Genomic DNA, 21,674 nt, shown 5'->3' with positions numbered 1-21,674 from the left:
TTTCATTGAGGGCCACATCAGGGTTGTATTTGACTTTGGGGAGGGGCGTGGCCATGGTAGGCGTGGTCAGCTTGACGTCATTCATGCCGGGGACATCTGTGATGGTCTGAGCACTCTGCCCGAGAAAACAAACTCATGAGCTTCGTTTTCGGCTGCGACAGCCTTCTGCAACACTCTGCCAGCGAAAACAGAACTTGGGAGAGCCATCTGCAGCCCTCCCAAGCTCTGTTTTAGGTTGTGACTGTTTTCTGCAACCCTCTCCTTGCAGCCCTCCCAAGCCCCATTTTAGCTGGCAGAGGCAATGCAGGCCAGTCCTTTGCTGTTTCCTGGGTGGCCCCACAGGCCAGATCTAAGCACCCCATGGGCTGGAGCTGGCCCCAGGGATTTGAGTTTAACACCCCTGATGTATAGCATTTAGCTTGGATGATCAGACGTTCAAATCCATTTTAAAAAAATAATCTCTATACAAACTTGGCTTTTGGGGATCGCATACAAAATATGTTTTAAAAATCTGACATTTTAAAAAGCAACACTGCATATATTTGATTGACAGATGGTGCTTGCTTATTGGTCTACCTTTATAAAGGCTGGGGCTAGTAGGTATTTTAATGCACAGTTACATACATCTGCAGATTTGTGCCCTGCTGTTATTTTAATTTTATAGTATTGCTTCAGATCTGAAATCTCATGGAAGGAATAAACTAGGGTTAGATGGAAAATATAAAATTAATGAATATAGAATATATGCTTAGGAGAGTCTTAGATAAAGATTTTGTATGAGGCACCAGGTTATAGAGCCTGATGGAAGTATAGTTTTAGAAAGAACAAAAACATAGAAATGTGGGAATATTTTTATTTATAATATATTCTCTTTATGAAATAAGTAGTTGTCTCAAGGCATCTAAAGGGTATTTTTAAATTATGTCTTCATTTTCAAAAATAACACTTACTGTTTGTTTTTTAATATTACTAGCTGAATTAAATAATCCCTTTTCTGAAGTCCTTCTTAAAAAATTGTAATTTTAAATTTTAAAATGTTCTATTGTAGATTTCATACATATATATTTTCTGTATGGATATTGGTTCTTGCAAATATAATTCAACATTATATGATATTTTGTCATATAATTTTGTCAAAATTATAAATGACAATTTTATAGTTAACGGATGGTTATATTTTCATTTTGAAAAGAAATAAAGTTTCAGAAACAATTAAACCACATCTTAGAAATAGTACTCAAGTCCCAAATGTTTCCTCTTATTTTAAATTGCATACAATTTTTTTGCACATTCAGTATTTGACTGTCCAATAATCTATTATTTAGATTTATACATCTTTAAGCCTTAATTGTGACAGTTACATCTTCTCGTAAATTACTACTTTCTAATAAATTAAGAAACATGGAATTTCATTTCTGCAACAATTACTTTTATAATTATTGTCTATACCAAATATGTTTATTTTGGCCCTTGTAATGATGGTATTTTTGATTGGGTCATGGTGTTAGTTCTTTCAAGCCCAAATATAGGTTATTGTGCAAGAAAGGAATAGTCTAAAAAATTCTCCTGATTTTTCTATTCATACTTGTCCATTTGTAGTCACATTCTCATCTCCCTTTATGGTCTATTTCCTTCTGCTTAAAACCTTCATTTAAAGTGTTTTTGGGATGATAGGAAGTCTATTCCTATTGCCATAACACTTCACCAAATGCCTAAGCCAAAATTTTAATAGAATATCTTGAGATCTTCCCAATAGCTGCAAAATAGCTGAACTTCAGAGGCATTTGCAATGGCACAGTAGCAAAGGTGGGTTCCTACCAGTTCGCACCTATTCGGTAGAACCGGTTCGTCAAATCTACTGAACCGGTTTGAAGAGGTTCCACCAGTGGACCAGGAAAGCAGGCCACACCTACAGAAAAGGTTCCAAAATTTTTTGAAACCCACCACTGCACAGTAGCCCATTTACATATTCAATTATTATCAAAGACAGACAGACAAATAGCTTTACATTGTATTTTTTGTGATTTCCAAATTGTTTGTTACAGTTGCTTCTATTTTTAAAGATTGTCTTAAAAGCTAATAGTAAACATATTGCAGCTGCATAAATTTTAAATCACCCAAATTGATAGTCATCAGTGCAGTGGTGGGATTCAGCCAGTTTGCACCACTTCGGGAGAACCGTTTGTTAAGTTTCTGAGCAGTTTGGTGAACTACCGGTAGTTGTTGGAAGAAATCATTAGGGTGGAGAACTGGTTGTTCAATTATTTGAATCCCACCACTGCCTCAGTGTACAGCTAAACTATGGTGACAGCAAATGCTATTCCTGGGTCACTGTGTAATACATTGTGTGAAACAATATGTAATACACATTATACATTGTATAAAAGCAGTATTCATTCTTCTCGGACTTAAATCTATCCCTGTTGTCTATCTTCACTGTTTCTATCTTCACTGTTTCAATTTTGTACGTTTCTTCAGGTTAGACTTCTAGCAGCTGCAGTGGATGAGTCGATGCTATTTTTCTGGACATTTTCAGAAATGGTTTGCCATTGCCTTCTTCCCAGTATTGATAAAGAATGACTGGCTAAAGTCACCAAGTTGGCTTTTGTGGACTACAATGCAGATCTCCCCAAGTGTTTTCCAGACCAAACTAAGTTTATTGTTTAATAAGGAAGCCAAGCTAAAGGGTTTAACTCACTGGTGGGATTCAAATAATTTAACAACCTGTTCTCTGCCCTAATGACCAGCTGTAGGCAGGGCTCGGTGGTCAATTGACTGGATGGGTGTGGCCAACTCAACGTCACTCACACCTTAGCCGTTACAATGTAATAAGGGTTAACCAGAGAAGCAGTTTCTCTAAGCAGGGCAATAAAGATTAGGTTAGAAACAACACCAGAAGGTTTCCTTCCTGCCTTCCTTACAGGATTAGCCCTGGAAAAAAATTGGAAAAAACCAAATGAGATTTCTTCCAACAACTGGTTCTCCGAACTGCTTAGAAAGTTAACAACTGGTTGTCCCAAATAGGTGTGAACTGGCTGAATCACACCTATTCAGTGGAACTCATGGATGAGTTTATGAAATGTAATTTAAAACATGTTGTTGCAGAAAGTGATGAGACGTCAGAAATGGCAAGGGGTAAATAAGGAATGGCAAAGTAAAAAGGGTTGTAGTTTAGTTCTAACAACTTGCTGATTACCAGTCATCATATACTATATTATGGAAGTTTTCCTACATGTCTAGTCCTTAGAGCAGGGGTGTCAAACTCAAGTCCTGGGGGCTAGATTTGGCCCACAGAGTGCTTAGATCTGGCCCACAGGGTAACCCTGGAAACAGCGAAGGACCAACCCGCAGTGTCTCTTCCAGGAGGCCATTGCAGGCGAAAACAGAGCTCGGGAGCCCTATTTTGTTGGCAGAGTGATGGGGCCACCATAGGTGCCCCTGACATGAGTAACATTGAGCTGGCCATGCCCACCCTGGCCATACCCACCCCAGCCCCCTGAGGTCACACACAACCCTGATGCGGTCCTCAATGGAATAGAGTTTGACACCCCTGCCATAGAGAAAACTGGGATATTTCTGGACCATAATTTAATTTAATTATAGATTAAAAGATGCAGAGTAACATTAAAAATAACATAAGGCACATGGTACAAAACACCCGCCATGTATGATTTTAAGCCCCACTGCAATTATTCCATCCTTCTTACCATTTTTTTTCCTAAGTTAAATAGTTTCAATTAAGATTAGCTTTATTAGTTACAGGGTTTACATCCTGTGGGCAGTCATTTTCCCTTCAGTGCAAAACATGTGAAGCCTCAGAGATATGATCTCCTTCCATAATATGCTGTATTATCCCATAATATTATCCCATAATAAAATGCTGATGGGCATTTATCATTCTCACCCACCTCTGTGAATTATTTCTATGCTAAATGAGTTAATGGGTTTGTGTACAATATACTTCTTTGCTTTAATAAGTGCGTACTATATGTAGATAACATAACTGCAGTTATGATTCCTCATAAATACCAAATCCTTTTCTTACGGCATATGGAGTGAGTTGGATGACCTAAAAACCCTTCCAAGCCAACTGATATAAATATTGGGTTTGGATAGAATTGATGAAAAGCTCCAATAAGATTATTGAAGAAGAAAGACTGATATATACATAGACATACACACAAAAGTAGACACACATTGTTCTCTCTCTCCTAGACTGTTTGAGGAGGGGAACTTAGCTTCCTGTTCCTTCCTGTCAGAAAATGGATGGTTGAACAAGCATTGTAATAGTTTCCATTGGGTCAGTCTGACAAAAGGTCAGAACAGGAAAGGTTTCTTTGAAGTCCTGAAGGAATTGAATAACTATTTTATATTCTGATGGGAAAATAGACTCTGTAGACTGGATTTAAATTGTAAAATTCCACTGTGTTGACCTGTTTTACTGATAAAGAAATGCAAATATGTAATCATTAAGTCTTTGGTGAACTCATTCAAGGGCAACCAATTTTCAGAATAAGAATTGGAATCCCCGAAATTTCATAGCCTAAACAGTGGGAGCAAATTAACTGTATTAGACTGTTTAATTTTATGAATGATTTAATAATAATTACATCAAAGAGAAGACTTTTTTTGTCTTGATAAAGACATCCTCCTCTGAGCCATCAACAGGAAGAGATGTTGTTAGTTATGTATAACCAAGAATTGTAGTTCTACTTACTCAGGGAAAGTAGAACTACAATACAAGGCTTGGACAAGTTCAGAAAAAAATGTTCTCTATTCTGTGGGGATTATTGCTATAGACAGCCCCTAGTTGATTCTGCCTGTCTTAATGGAACTCACTCTCTTAGCTACAGATTTTCCATTCCATAATTGCAATTGTAATGACCACTAACCTTTAGGATGCTAGTAAATTTCTTCAAATGTCCAAATCATAGTAGAAATCCTATGTTATTCAGATAAATTGTGAAAGCAGGATCATGGCCCAAACTCAGCTTTCCTCCCCAATAGAATTATTTATTTTTCAGAAGACATTGGAGTGATCTTGACTTGTAAAATAATCCTTCACTGGGATGATCTTTTGGATCCAAGGAAGCACAAGTGAAGCTTTGTTAATATAGACAGTGGTGTCAAACCTGCGGTGTCACAGCAGCATCATGTGACATATCGGGACTTTTTCCCCCACCTTTGCTAAACTGGGCATGGGCATGGCCAGTGTGTGACGCATCCGGCTGACGGGCCATGAGTTTGATAGCCCTGATATAAACTATCCCCCTCAATTTCAGAGAAAAGGGGGACTTTCTAGATAGGCACAGTAAAGAGTAAAAGAAAAGCAGTTGGAGAGAAATACGATAAAAACAAAAGGCCTCCTGTTCATGTTAGTGGACCCAGGTCAAGTGTGATCTTTTGTTTTATGAGTAGTGGTCTCTCCTACTGATTAATAATTCACAGAGATAAGATTCCTCTTCAGAAAAAGGAAATGAAAACAAACATTACTTTCCTTGAATAACTCTAATGACTAAAATTCTTGAATTCTTTGAGCAAGGCGGATAGAGAACAGAAAATACCAGTGTATATTTTAAGACATATATTTTCATTATGAACAGTCCTTGGCTGAGAGAACCCAATACAGACAAAAAGAAATAAAAAGGGCTTACCTCTTTTGGAGTTCTTAATTCCAGGGCTCTATATGAATCTCAAGACATCAACAGAGAAATGTGAATGTAATAGGATGCTGTGGTTTTTTTACCCCATGCTGTTAAGTTGATGCTTGAGGCACAGAGACAGGTGTATCACTTTGTATTAAGATATTTCAAGGCTGCATTTTTTGGGGGGGGGGTTCATATTTGGATGAAGGTTAGAGCAGCATTTTAGCATGATGGTCAGTTCACTATCTGCCTGTTTCTCATTCAGAGCAAAGCAGGCCAATACAAGCTCACCCGCATGAATCTTGGCAGAAAATGAAACATTTCAAAGCAGCTGAAAATTATTTGGTTCCCTGTGATTTATCACCAGAATCAAACTTATTCCACCATGCTAAAAGAATAATAATAGGAAAGAATAATTCTAATAATTAAAAAGAGTTTAAGTAGGAGTATAAGGATAGTTGAGCAGCGGGGTGGGGGGAGCAAAATGGTAGGTGTGAACATTTGTGACTGAATTACTCAGAGCAACTCACCAAATGATAATTTCATATTTTGCTTAAGCAATTATTGATAAAGTTGTAGCTCAGATAACATTTGTTGCTTTTCAAACGCTCGCTGGCACTCTTCCACTTTGGGCAAGGTTTTTTGTTTTTAATTTGATATTAATATCACCATTACTGTTAAAAGTTACAATGAACTATCTTAACCCAGAATGTTTTCTCTCTGCCATCTCTCTAGAGGTTATTACTTGGTTAGACCTGGCACTTTACACTTCTGAAGTGTCAGAGGAAGGAGAAACAGAGTGATTGCGATCAGTTTTTGGAATAGGTTATAGCATGCCTTTGTCATCTCTTTAGAGTTGGACTTTTTTAAAACCATGTTGCTGGCATTCCCAGATGAATTTAAAAAAATTAAGTCCACACAGCTTCCAGCTAGGATCAGTAGGAGTCCTGGAACATGGAGAGGCTGCCTAGGATTATGTGTCTGAAACCTGGGGTGAAAAATCTTTATTCCAGCATTTCTCAACCTTGGCAATGCTAAGACTCCCAGAACTCCTCAGCCAGCATTTTGGGAGTTGAAGTCCACACATCTTAGAATTGCTAAGATTGAGAAAACTGTTTTATTCTGTCAAGAGTGTCCCTAGACTATATGTCAGGGTTGAGTGAGGTGAGAGCCAAAAAAAACCTAAATGGGAAAGTAGAAAGTAATAATATGCAAGTCTCCCTTTTTCTCCCTCTTTCCTGCCACTCTGCCAATGTTTTTCTTAATCTGTTTATGAATCTTCCATATCTGCCTTTCTTTGTATGTATCTTTTCCCTCTCTGGTCAGGACCCTTCCAGAAGGGATAAATAAGTTTAACAGTTCAAAACATTTGATTACTTCCAGAGAGCTGTCCATGCATCATGTCTTCCATTTGGGTTTTATACATCTTCTTCCCTGAGTTCATTTCTTTCCCCAAACCACTCATGAAATCAGGTTGTGAGTTGTCAGCACATATACTAGGCCAAAGGTGTTCAAATCTGCTTACACTGATGGATACATTGGCTTCTGAGGAAGAACCAGAGTCTAAAAAAAGGAGTCCTCTCATTACAAGAAAAGTAAATAAAGCCTTAAATTAAAAATATATTAAACATATATGAAATAATCCTTGTCTTTCTCACATGCAACACTCAAGTGCATTCAATTTCCGTTCTTAATAGAAAGGGAGAAAGACCAGCTCACTAATCATAAGTTCCATAGCAGGAATTATTTTGCATATAAATGTGTGGAAAGATTGAAATTTTATCCATTCACACACAACACATTCTCTACCACTTTTAGCAATTGCAGTTCAAAGAAAAGATTGAACATGGTGAAAGGGAAGCAGAAGGAAGGGCTAAAGCAAATAGGAGCTCAGATAGCTTTTGCCCCCAGACCTGAAAAATCTTGAAAACTACTTTCCATTTGGCTTCCTAGGAATGTGGATAGTGAAATGAGGGATAAGATATTTCAGCTCAGCTCTGCATTAGTGTTCATCATTTCTAAAGTAGCATAAGTACAAAAGAGAGGTCCCTGTCATCGGAGCCTGCAAGCTAAGTACAGGAATAATAGAGATAACATAATCAGAAAAGCAAGCAGAGGTTGGGAAATGCAGAATTAAAAATATAATCAACGCTCCAAAATCAAACTGGAAAAATAGCTTATTATTTCCTACACATACCTATAACTTCAAGAAGCAAAAAGCAGGGCCCATCTGAGCCAAATGATCACTTCCCCCTTTTCTTGTATATAAATGTATCTCCCCAGTCTCACTTTCCCTCTTCCTCACTGGACTTTGACAACATGCTTAAGTTAGTTTCACATCTGATTTGTCGTCTGAGCTTCCCAAAGTTCGGGAAATTAGTATTGTGTGTGCAGTTTGATTTAATTAGCAATTGGGGAAATAGGTCTGGCATGTTGCAGGGAGGCTTGGGGAAATTGTCAATTAGCATTCTGTTAATTGGTGTCTGCTGTCCTTGCTTTTAGTTTTTAACCCCTTTTACCTTGTTCCCACTTCCAGGGTGGGAAAAAAAAACCTCTGGCTGCTTATTATTCTTTAAGTAAAGGATTAATTGCTTCAACTCCTGCCTGTGCATAATGTTCCTTTTTCCTTCTCATGCTGAGATTTGCAATGGTACGTAGAGCAGACACTCATTTCTTTCAAGAGCAGCCCTCCTGCCATTCATTTGAGATGTGTCAGGAGACTTCTTCTATGGAGCTTGCAGTGACCTCGCTTTATAGCATATTCATTGGTAGGAATTGCCTTGTTCAACTTTTCAGTACTCTTGGATAACTTTCAGTAACAGGGTTTTGCAGGGAGGGCATGGTAGATGACTGGGAACCTCAGAAGAATTTTAAGGATGGATCAAGGATGGATCAATCCCTCATAAGAAACCTTACTGGTTTTAAGGAACTTTGACTATCTTGCTAATACCCCAAGCATTTCTCCTATAACATGCAGATAATGTTTTGGGAAGTAATCTCTGGAAATAATTTCTCCAAATAATTCCTTCAAATGTTTATGTGAAGAAGATGGCCTCACATTTATCTGCCGACACGCATACAAAGTCATTGTGATTTAAAATGCTAATGGCAATTATTATAGAAAGATTAAGTAAATGTAGTTCCCAGAGGCCAGATTGCATCCTCAGAGAACATGTGGCATTGAAGAAGTCAATTTCTACCTTCAGCTAGCCCTTGACCTAATTTCATAAGACCTTCAGCCTAATTTTAAAGCTCTTCTTCCAGATCAGCTTGCTGTGAGTTGGTGGGTGAAAAACAAGGGAGGTAGAAAGTGAAGAGGATTTTAAAGCAAGATACTGTGTGGCCTCATTTATATTCAGTATAAACTCACAAACACCAGCTTTGGGGCTACTTATGTATGGGGATTATGGTTCCCCAAAATTATCACTATAGAAGTATTTGGTCAATATCCATCTTGTTTAGAAATAAAATGCCAGTTTGACAGGAAAAGGTTGATTACTTCTGAGTCATAGCTTATACCAGTGGTTCTCAACCTTTGGGGGTTGAACAACCCTTTCACAGGGGTCACCTAAGACCACCGGAAAACACATATTTTCGAAAAAATATGGAAAACATAAAATAATTGTATGGTTGGGGGTCAACGCGAGGAACTGTATTAAAGGGTCGCGGCGTTAGGAAGGTTGAGACCCACTGGCTTATACAAAAGGGCAATTTCCATTATTTCTTACCTTTGAACACCCAGAGTGCAAATTAGCTATGTAGTGTTATACATTCTATTCACACACACAAAGACATTCTTTGGACCCCCAAATGACAACTTGACTTTCTAGCCAAAATGCCAAGATCCTTCTTAAAAACATTAATATCTCACTGAAAGCTCACAAAATGTTGGCAATATTATTTGAAATACTGTATACTTATAAATTAGCTGTTTGGAATCCTGGCCATCACATAACACTGGGATTCAGTGTGAAAAAGATTACCAACACAACTTGAGGCAGGGAGGGAGGAAGGGGATGATGGAGATTTACAGGATAATGTTGATTATCAAAACATACTTTTCTCAATCAGGTGCCCTCAAGAAATTTGGAATGTCAAACCATCATTTGATTATGAATGACAGAAACGGAAAACCAATGCATCTGAGAGGCATCAGTTCAAAGAAGGCTGACCTCAATGTTAGATGCTTATTTGAATCTCGTCAACCCAATCAGCATATTTGTAAAGGAATAGATATATCACAATATATTCCAAATAACTAATGTTTGCCCTTCTCTCATATATTGTGCACAACAAAATGGTTATGATGTCTTTGATAAAGGGTCTTAATGGTGGCTTTTAAACAGGTATGTATCCAAAGCAGAGACTTCTCATCTCAACATTCCAGACCTCAAATTGATTAAATGGCATAGAAATTTTTTAGCCCATGAACACCTCCTCTTTCACTTTTAATCATTGCCAACTCCATAATAAATTAACTGGGACTGAAAATAGCAGCAAAATGATCTCGTTCTCATCCCCGATGGATGTTTGCCCAGATCGTGAAACCTACTATGATCTTCAGAACAATTAGATGCCTTTGCTCAGGAGAGGCTCCAGAGTGGGAGTCCTGGATAGGAAGGGTCAAAACTGAAGGGTATTGGCAAAGTGCACTATGGGAAAATGTCGTCTGTTCTCCATAGGCTCCATCCTTGCTACAGCTATTAACCTTTCCTTCTGATTAGCTCCAAAATGGAGAGCAATTTTGCAAACAAAAACTTGAAAAGAAAAGTATTAAAGGGGGGATAGAAAGGCTAATACAGATTTTGTGTGCCAACACAGAAAGAGAACGCTGGCACTACAGTTCAAAGCTGGCATTTCTTCAGTCTTTTATGCAGTTGTGTCCAGCAATAAAAGAGAGGGTTAGAATTCATTAGCACAGGATGAGAATATTAATTAATTGTTAATTATTATTAATTTAGAGCCAGAACTTGCAAAGCATCTGATTGAGATTGATGCATCACTTGTAAATAGCCTTGCCAGTGACTATGGAGCATTTTTATGTGGAAAAAATAAATGAAGTGTGCCTTTTGATTTCACATAACTCTTTTTTTAATAAGATAGAGCAGATGTAGACTATTTACCAGTCATAGTTATATTTATGCAGCATTGATTGCATAATAATGGTAATGATAATACTAGTCCATTGGCTATATTTTGCCAATATGTCATATGAACAGCTCAAGCCCAGTCTTAACTCAACTATGCTCACACTATTGATGCAATGTACGATCTCTTATCTACAGGCTACATTGCAAACCAAAACATTATAGTCCACATCCTACCAATTAGAAGGCAGAATCAATGTGCTGATATTTTTGAGGTAGTTTAGTCATAAAGTGAAAGGAAACAAGATCAAATTTCAAAATAAAAATACGAAGAAAGATGGTTGTGAAAAAGGGGAAGATGAGGAAACTGTGGCTGGAAAATAGGTGAAAAGCAGTACGGTGAAATGGTTTGCAATTACAGAAAAGTGCTGTAGGAGGTTGGACGATATCTTGAAGGTCATCTAATCTATTGCTCTGCTTAGTGCAGAATCTGCTGAAGCATGTTAGACAGATGACTATCTGCTTGAAGACCATTCATTGCTCATGGGGCAGTTCATCCTATGATTGACAATTCTTATTGTTAGGAAATTCTAACCTGAACCTACTACCCTGTAATCTCAATCCATGGATTCTGGTCCTGCAGTCTAGAACAGTGTCCCTAACTGGATATGGTATTCCAGCCAAAGCCTGACCAAAGCACAATAGAATGGGACCCAAAGGTGCTTTTTCAAGAGGCAACTGAACTTTCTGGAAATAGTATTTAGTATAGTATAAAGTAGTATTTTGCTTTTTTAGTAGTTGCATCACATTATTGGCTCATGTTCAACTTGTGATCTAGAAGAACACTTTTTCCCCATATGCTATTGCCAAGCTGGGTTTCCCATATCCTATACTGAACTTGTACATTTTTCTTCTGAATATAAATTTAGGAGTTTACATTCTTAGTGTTAAATGTTATTGTGTTTATTTGGCCTACTGTTCAAGTCTATCTAGATTTTTTTTAATCTTCTTTTTCTCTTCTAAACTATATTAGTCACTTCTCCCAGTTTTGTGTCATCTGAAGGGTTGATCATCATGCCCTCAGCACCTTCAGCCAGGTGAATATAATAAGCCATAATAATATTGAATTGCATGAGCTCAGGACAGAGCCTTGTGCCATTCCACTTGATACCACTCTCTAAACTGATATGGAGCAACCTGTGAATACTCTCTAGGTAGAATCATTCAATCAATTATGAATCCATCTCCTGGTCAAATCATCTAGCCTTTATCTAACAATTTTATTGAGGATATCATGATAAAATGTGTTGAGTGCATTTCCGAGGTCAGGATACAGTATATCATGGCATTCACTTGGTCTATTAAACTAGTGAGTCTGTCAAAGAAGAGATAATGTCTGGCATGATTTGTGACAAACCCATGCAAGCTCTTGTTAATTGTTGCATTCCTATTCCACTGCGCCAAAGACACTGTTTAATAATTTGCTTGAGGACCTTGTTCAGTATAAACATCAGGCTGACAGGTCTGTAATTTACTAGTCATCCTTCTTCCTTTTCTGAAACAAGGGACATTGTCTGCTCTCTTTCATTCTTCTGGGAGTTCACTAGTTTTCCAGGAGTTTTTAAAAGTTACATTTAGCAGTTCCACAACTCATTTCCTGTAGAGCCTTCAGTAACCTAGAAGTGATTCATCTGGCCTTGGAGATTTAAAATCATTGACATTAACTGAGGGATCTTTTACTTTGTTATTGTTTATTCTGAAGTGCAACTTCCTCATTCTATCAGTGGCAAAATCAGTGGACAGTGGTGCTTCATTTCCCTTCTGAAAGAAGACAGTGATAGAATATTTCTTCTTTCACATCCCTTTCTCCTTATACAATAACTTAACATAGAAAATAGAATAATAGAGTTGGAAGGGACCTTGGAGGTTTTCTAGTTCAATCGCCTGCTCAAGCAGAAGTTCCAATATCATTTCAGACAAATGATTGTCCAGTCTCTTCTTAAAAGCCTTCAGTAATTGAGCACCCACAACTTCTGAAGGCAAGCTATTCCATTTGATAAATGCTATCATGTCTTCCTAGTCCTTCTTTTCATTAGATTAGACATACCCAGTTCCTGTAACCGTTCTTCATACATTTTAGCCTCCAGCCCCCTTTTCCTTTTGTTTTTGATATATTCTCCAAAAACCCTTTAATATTGTTTGGGACATTTCTCATGAGGCTCAGCTTATTTGTGCTGTAGCATGACACCCTTTCTACAGTTTTTGGCATCTATTTTATATTAGCTTAGTTCCGTCCTATTTTGGATTACTTTGATTATACACATACTGTTTCTTCCCCTTGTCGTATATGTTCTTATTCTTTCCTGTATTTAAGAAAACTTTGGGTTTGTTCACATTGGTCTCTTTAGTTTGTTTTCCTTTTTTCCCCCCTTCTAGTGGAAATAATTTGTGATTTTGACTTAATTTGTAGGATTTCCCATCCTTCGTAAAAACTTCTGTTCTTCAGAATTTTTTGGCTTTAACTTACCTTCTATCTGAATTCATTGACATCAAAATCCAGAAGGTTTTCCTTTTCTTTTCCTCTTCCTCTTAATATCATGAACTCAAGGATTACACAACACTTTCCCTAAAAGTTCCAGTGACTTTCACATCTTCAGTCACCAAAGAAAAGACTTAGATCCATTGCAGCAGATCCCTTTTTTTCTTTCACCCTTTTAACAAGTTGTCAACAGAATGGACTCTTGGCAGAATCATATCTCTCACAGGTGTCAAGATAGTTGAAATCTCCTATTGTTACTATCACATACTTCACCCATGCCTTCTGTTCATCCAGATAATATGTAATCAAATCCCACAAGGATATCAGTTTTGTTTCTCTCACCTTGTATTGTTACTCAGATATTCCAATTCATCAATTTCTCATATTTTTAATTTATCTACAGCATAGCTCCTCCTCTTTTCTGTTGAGTCTTCTTTTTGAATAAATTTGGACCTTCCAGGGCTGTATAAATATTTCCATCAAGTTTCCATGATGTCTTTCACATTATACTTGTCCTCTTGTCTTAGGATTTCTAAGTATCCTTATTTTCCCACCATACTTGTATATTAGTGTAGAAACATGTATGTGGTACCAGTCTTCTTGTTGTTGTGGTTTTCTGCCAGTCTCTAAATCCCTCTTTGCTTGTGCTTCTCCTTTTACAAAACCTATTGAATGTCAGTGGATTATTTATTGCTCAGAGAGCCGTATGTCATTGACAAAAGGACAAATCATAAAGTTGTAAAGTAATGGCTGAGTTCCACCAAAGTTTAAATACTACTAGTAACTTCTGACCCTGCACACATAGTAGAGTTTAAGTCAAGGAAACCTCTTTCGACAATTGGGCTTCAAAGCTGAAATGGATATGTGTGATGAACATGACTGCATCTTTATGAAATGGATTGCAGTTTACTTTTTTTCTTGAGACCTGCCCCACACTTGGGATGCAAGCAGCCAGGTAGCCGTTTTTAATTGCCAGTATGTTAACAAAGTAATTAGTACTGTATTGCCTTCTATTTACAATGGCTTTTGATTTGAGAGCCTATAGGCCAACACCCCACGATAACATAAGAACAGATTGCTTAAGATACAACATGAAAACTGCTGCCTTCACATTTGCCCCTTAAGAACACAATTAGGGAAAGATGTGGGCAGATTCATGGGAAATTGCTGACCTGTCAGGTGAATAGAAAAAATAAAAACCTTGGGAGCTACTATACTCAAGGCTGCTGATCCACAAACTTGGCAGCAAGCCAATGGCAGAATGAGGCAAGCCTAGAAAATTAGTCAGAATGCATTTAAAGCTGGTCATTTTGAGTAGCTATAATTCTATCTAATGATAAAAATCCTTCTGCTTGGTTTTTTTCAGGGCCCAACCATGAAGTTTTTGACCTAGTACAAATGAATTTACATGGGCCCATCTATCAAATCTATTTTGATTCTATATTTTCCATACAATCCTATGAACAATAATAGTAACAACTTTTTGTGAAGTCTGAAACAAGCAGTTTTAGAATTGTCAATGAAGATGCTGAAACGATAGATAATGCCTGCCTCTAGAATCAACCATCAACAGTAAAGGAACACAGTCAAGAAATAAAGTCGAGAGACTAACACTTGGTAGAACACCCATAAAGGCCTTGGAAAAGATTTCAATGATGTATAAAATCAAAATCAGGCAAGCCATGGTATTCCCTGTGTCGTCATAGGGAAGTGAATGTTGAATTTTGAAGAAGCAGGATACAAAAGAATCAACACTTTTGAAGGTTGATGTTGGAGAAGACTTTTTAGAATACTGTGGACAGCCCTTGCTTCTTGTCCTGCCCTTAAGTGCTTTATACAATAAATCAACCCCAACATCTCTTTCATTGTCCCTTAAGTACTGGCAACAGCTATCATGTCACCTGTAAGCCTCTCTTCGTTAAGCTAGACACATCTATTTCTCTTAACTGTTTATCTTACAGTTTAGCGTGCAGAGCCCTTATCATCTTTGTTGTTCTTCTCTGCACTCTTTCTAGGGTTTCAGCATATAGTACAGAGTGGTACTATCACATCTCATGAACTTGATGCTATCCGTCTATTGATGCAGACTAGGGCTGCACTGGCTTTTTGGCAATTGCAGCACACTGCTGCCTCAATTTTCTTCCTAGAACTTTAAAGTCCATAGTTAATTAATATATTTTCCCCTATATGAATTAACAAGAAAGATTAATTGTAGACAAACTTGATAAATCTTTGAAGTTCTTCGGTCAAATTGTTAACTTTCTATGTTATTTTCAGTAAGCAATACAAATATGCCACAAGTCATCCAGTGTTTTGCTATTTAAGGTTCCACTGATACAAGACTTTTATTTCCCCTGTTCCCTTCTCAAGTTCTTTGATTTAGAAGAAAACTCTCCTGAAACTCCTCACCAAACCCTCCTGACAAACTCCTATTTGTTCTTCCATAGAACTTGGCTGCCATATATTCTTCCTGAAATCCATACAATCCTTTAAAAAATAGAATTAATAACAAGGTAGAAACAATCATTTCTGCCAATTCTGTTGATCTGGATTTTAAAACAATAACTCTGCCCTACCTTCAAGGTTGACTCAGCCTTCCATCCTTTCGAGGTGGGTGAAATGAGGACCCAGACTGTGGGGGTGATATGCTGACTCTGTAAACCGCTTAGAGAGGGCTGAAAGCCCTATGAAGCGGTATATAAGTCTAACTGCTATTGCTATTGCTTTTCAAGCCATGAATGAAAAAGTTACTCATTCCCTATTAATCTGCAGCGTACAAGTATTTTCTGGATTGATAGTCATAGCACATAAATATGAATTGTGATATTTGATGCAGTAGGGAGAATCCCGAGAATGCCAGCTTTAAAACATTTTTGTTTATGGCTATCAGATAATTTTGAGATGAGAGAAATCTGTCACAAAGAATGTTATAATCACAATATCATGTAATGCTATGTAGACTATCAGAACAAATATAATATATCAGTAGAGGTTTGTTCAACAATTATTATTATTTTTTTGAAAGGGTAAGAAAAATTCATAGCTATCACAGGTTGCTAGGTCTCGTAATATATGGAGGTTACATACATATCATACCCTAATTTACATATCTGCAAGTATAAATTGCCTAAGGCCCTTTTTTTATTCTTTGGCAAATTTCTCTGCTGCAAGTTTTAAACTGTAATTTCCTCTGATGTAAGTTCTTTTTTAACATATCTACTTGTGGTTTGCCTGCTATTTTCAGTGGTGTACCTTTTTTCCCCAGACAATTTTTATTTTATATTTTTAAGTGGGGAAAGATGTTTGCTAGTGGACTTTATTTGATGTTAGATGCATTCCACTGCTAAGACTGGCTAGAGTGAAATGCCAAATCAAAGGAAAAGAATGTTTCAAGTATTAGTAAGGAAAAAAACCCTATTGTCTGAAATCCCATGTATTTTGGAAAAAAAGATTTTTTCAAGGGCATTATGCTTACCAGCTAAAATATTTCTATTAAAGGACAAAATGATTTAGCAGATAAGCATAGTGCCCTTGAAAAAGGAATGGGCTTTCAAACATTTAAGAAAAAATTACTGGCATTTAAAACAATCTCTTTTTCCTTTTTTCCTTTCTGTGGTAAAATATCCAAATATACCTGTAGTGAAACCTAATTTTTTTAAATCCTTAGGTGCATGTTTGCTTATATCATAACATTCATTAATGTGTCAGCAAACTAGACTAGTATAGTACAGAATTTTATACTATAACCTAAAATTAGTTTCTTAACCCAGACTGTTCTTAGCCTTGAACATCGATAGCAATAACATTCAAGGTAGTCATTGATGAAAACGATCCATTTAGCTGTAAAAATTTGTAGATTTGCCTGAAAGCATATAACAGATTAACGAAATACAGGTAGTCTTTTCTAAAAAAAAAATTAAGGGGTATTTATAAAGAATTAGAAACTGCCAATTAAAATACAGAATTGTCAGAATAGTCCTCTACTAATAATTATTCACAATAATTATCTCACTGGAACCTCAGACCTCAGCCTTTGTATTATTTTCCATTGGATTTACAATTAATCTTGTAGAAACAATAAATCCTCTTGGAGTAAGAAGATGACAGTGTTATTAAATGCTCAGCTCTTGAAAGTTCGGAGCTACTGTTGACTAATTTGCTTTCTTTGAAGCTAATTAGTTAACAATTAAAAGTGTGGAAGCTGCTTCTAGATGTGGAAGAAGAATTCAAATGTAGGTCCATTATGATCTCTTACTTAATAGTAGAGTAGTGTCTGCAGAGGACAAGGGTTTAAAAAAAGTCAAGATTGAGACTTTGACAGTGGACTTTGATTCAGTGGAACAGCTTGCCTTCAGAAGTTGTGGGTGCTTCATCACTGAAGGTTTTTAAGAAGAGACAGCCACTTATATAGAGAAGAGTAGAGTAGAGTAGAGTAGAGTAGAGTAGAGTAGAGTAGAGTAGAGTAGAGTAGAGTAGAGTAGAGTAGAGTAGAATAGAATAGAATAGAATAGAATAGAATACTTTATTGTACACTAATCGGCATACATTAAAATTAAATTTTGTTACATACAGTTCTCAAAGTTCTCACCACCTCCAATATATACCACACAAACATGACAACATAAATAAATAAAATGTCCTTCATAATGCTGTTAAAAAGGGACTGACGCTACCCAAGGCCTACTTTCAGTAATGAACTAGAAAGGGTCATCCCCCTTTCCAATCCAGTGGCTGAAATGGCCACTTATACAAATGTTTCATCCAGAGAGTTCTTGGAGATAGCCAACCACCATCAAAATCACATCAGCCTGATCCTCAAACAAAACTGTTTATCCTGAGGGGATCCCCAGAATGTAACATTGAGGATGATGTGTCAGTGATAGCTGCTGGTGTTAAATTATACAGGGAACTGAAGCTGCCTTATGAGGAGTTCCTCAAGGCAAGACGTTTTGGCTGGTTTAGAGGCCGGCAGTGAATGAACAAGTTATAACAGCAGCATGGAGCATGATTGTAATTTATCTTGAGTTGCCCCCATCTAAAACATTGTTGTATATGCAGGACATTCTTATGGAAAAAACTTGACAGAAGTGCTGCCAAGGTAGAAACATTACAACACTTATCTTCTGTGGTGAAAATGTCTGCTATCACACACCCACCTAGTCCTAAAACTCTGGAGAACAGAAAAGATTTGACAAAATAATTAGCTAGTCTTCCCACCCGCCCTTGCATCCCTACATATGAGTTTTTGTGTGTGGAAAATGCTTGAGAAGTGCATTTTGCAACCTTATTTCCCAGGTTTGAGCAGTGGAATTTCATTGCTATTTAGCTGCTATTTCAAATTGTATAAGCTTCAGCTATGTTACTTAACAGAATATGCTTAGGGGAAGGAAAGACTACAAAAATATTTTTAGCTTGCATTTGATTTCCTGTTGTATTGTGTTCTGAGTTTGCAAACTAAAGAGGCTGAAAGCAATAATTGTCTATTTAATGTTATTATTTACTTTAAACATTTGTGTTCTATTGTCTTGTCTTACATACTTCCAAGAAAATTGTCAATATGAAAATGATTAACACATAACAAATATGTTTATGACAATAATACTTGATAAAGGGGTTAGTCAAAATAATCAAGAAAAACAACCTTTCAGGTTTTCAAAGATGGCTACTTTTAAGAACGTACTGGTTTATAAATACTAGGACTTGTGCTCCCATTACACCCGGGGAGTTCTAGTTTAGGGAAAGCCAAAATTAAATATATAATCTCAATCTTTAGTTATTATAACTGTCACTGTGATAATGTCAGCTGTTTCTTGCAGCTAAAACAGTGAGAATAAAGATAATTTGATATCACTTAATTACACATGAATTGGCATGCAATATTTTAAAGCAATACTGTTTTAAAGCAAATGCACCTTACTGTTTCATTTTTTTATATTCTCTAAAAGCAATTTCACTAAAAAAATGTTAGAGAAATCACAGTATTTGTATCACAATTCAGAGCTGACAAAACCACAAAGATGAACTAAATTCTTGCAACTTCTTTTAGCATTCATAGTTACTTTGTTGAATTAACACATGGCTCTGCTCATTTCATAATAAATATTAACCTTAATATCTTCATTTTTCTAACTACAAACTAGACCTTGCAGAGATATTTATTATACAACAATATAGTTTAATAATGAGAAAAGATGCATCATCACTATGTGTATATACGCAGCTTTAAGAGTTATAAGAAAGATGGGAAGATATCTAGGGACAGGAATTCCTATTTCATGAGGTCCTAGAGTGGCTAATCTCTGTGACCAAGTTTGGCAGGTGCTGATAGCCAGTCATCATTAATATTTTAGCAATATCCTCATAGCAGAGAACTAGAGACAAAAATAAATGGCCAAACAGTTTCTTGAAACGGCATCCTTTTTTTCCTCCAACAATGTGTTTGCATAATTCAGTCTTATCAAGAATTAATACAGTGGGTACAAAAATACCAAAATGGAGGAAGAATGGTCAACAGACTGGTTCTTTTCTGTAATTAAGGATGCTTCCAATATGATGATCTTCCTTTCCATTTTCCCTGCTACACACTTAGCAGGCAGGAGTTATGCTTGCTCCAATGCATCTAAATAGCCATTTCCAAAACTACTACATGTGTTCTAAATTCTTCCATGGGGAAATATTACATGAATCCAGTTGTCCTCTCAATTTGCATCATAGAAATTATCCAGGCTAACAAATGTCAAACTCTGACTATGGAGTTATAAGTTCAGAAGAGAATTACTGTTATATAAATGACACATGAAATCACGGCTGTTGATTTTTTAGCTAGTGTTGGTTTTCATAGAAGAACCTAGGATGTTATAATATGTTGGCATATCATTATGGCTGGGCACACAGTCAGATGTTTAGACTGGATGATATTATTATTCTCTGTTCACAACAATATGAAGTCACAGCTTTTAGTTCTTTAGCTGGCGTTAGCCTTTATATGCATGATGTTTTTCCAAGAATATAAGATGCTGTGATATATCGGGTTAGTATATGTACGGATCCAAGCAAAGTGGCCTTTTGCAATTGACTGACAGAAACTTTATCAATGTACAGATTTTTTTTTAAGTTGCTGGAAGTTAAAACCCACCCCTCTCCTAGAGAAATGAAATATTTTAGGAAATATTTAAAAGGCAGAATACTTTCCCTAAAAATAGAATTAGAAACTCAAGAGAGGCAGAAACTCAGCCGACCCCACCTTTGTAAATGAGCCATTAAAGCCTACATCAGTCTACTCTACATAACAAAGGTAGGATTAACCCTCTACGGATCTCACCACATGGCACCTGGGAAGAAACAATGCTCAATCAAATTTGGACTCAAAATACAAGCTACAGAGTTGCCCCTGCATGGCCCCATGGGAGTCTGACAACTAATCAGAATACAAGCTCAAGTTCAAAGCCCAGAAAGGGCATAAAACTAGGAACTTTCAGCATCTCTGCCTTTTTTCTTCTTCACCCAACATCTTGAAGCATGTGATCACCTTTTTCCCCAGGACCTCAAACCATGTGGTCCTGTCCACCATTAAAACCATCTTTCCAAGCATCCTCCGTGTTTCCAGTGTCTTTTTTGCCCACTTGGAGCTGAACCCAGAAGGACATTTCTTCAAACAAAGTGCTCTCCAGGATTTTTGGGTGTGGTACTCATACCATATGATTTATGCCATAGTTTTTCAATCTCAACCTTCAGATTTTGATACTTGGTGATCGTTTACAATTCTTTACCAGCTATTCTACTGTTCCCATGATATTGCCACATGAATTATCCACATTTTCTACTTTTCAAGTTCAATTATATATGGTGTGTTATGAGCAAAGATTTTACCAGTCTGTGTTCAGAAATGGTACAACATTTTAACCTGCTCGTTTTCAATGACTTTTTCCACTCTATATTCCCACCAATTTTTCATTACTAATACATGACCATTTTAACAGGAGCATTTTTGTGATTGTGTTGTGTTGTCATTTATCAGTTTTTGCAACCTTCTTCCATGAGTTGAATATGTACTTTACTGTTTCTTTGACTTCTTTGTACAATGTGCCCTTTGAATCATTTGATTGGATTGGATTGGATTGGAAAGTTTATTTATAGGCCGCCCTTTTCCCTGGGGGAACTCAGGGCGGCTTACAATTCATGGGGAGGGGAATACAAACAGTGAGACATAAAACAATACATAATTAAAAATAGAACACAACATTCATCATTCGGGAGGGGGCGGATTACAATCTAACCCCAGGCCTGACGGGATAGCCAGATCTTAAGGGCTGTGCGGAAGGTCTGGAGGGTGGTGAGGGTACGGATCTCCACGGGGAGATCGTTCCAAAGGGTCGGAGCTACTACCAAGAAGGCTCTCCTCCG

The sequence above is a fragment of the Thamnophis sirtalis genome, unplaced genomic scaffold, assembly GCF_051295495.1.
Source record: "Thamnophis sirtalis isolate CommonGarterSnake01/CBP01778 unplaced genomic scaffold, rThaSir2_p1.2 scaffold_6, whole genome shotgun sequence".
Classification (NCBI taxonomy): domain Eukaryota; kingdom Metazoa; phylum Chordata; class Lepidosauria; order Squamata; family Natricidae; genus Thamnophis; species Thamnophis sirtalis.
The sequence above is the reverse complement of the archived record's forward strand: the minus strand, read 5'-3'. Positions refer to the sequence as shown.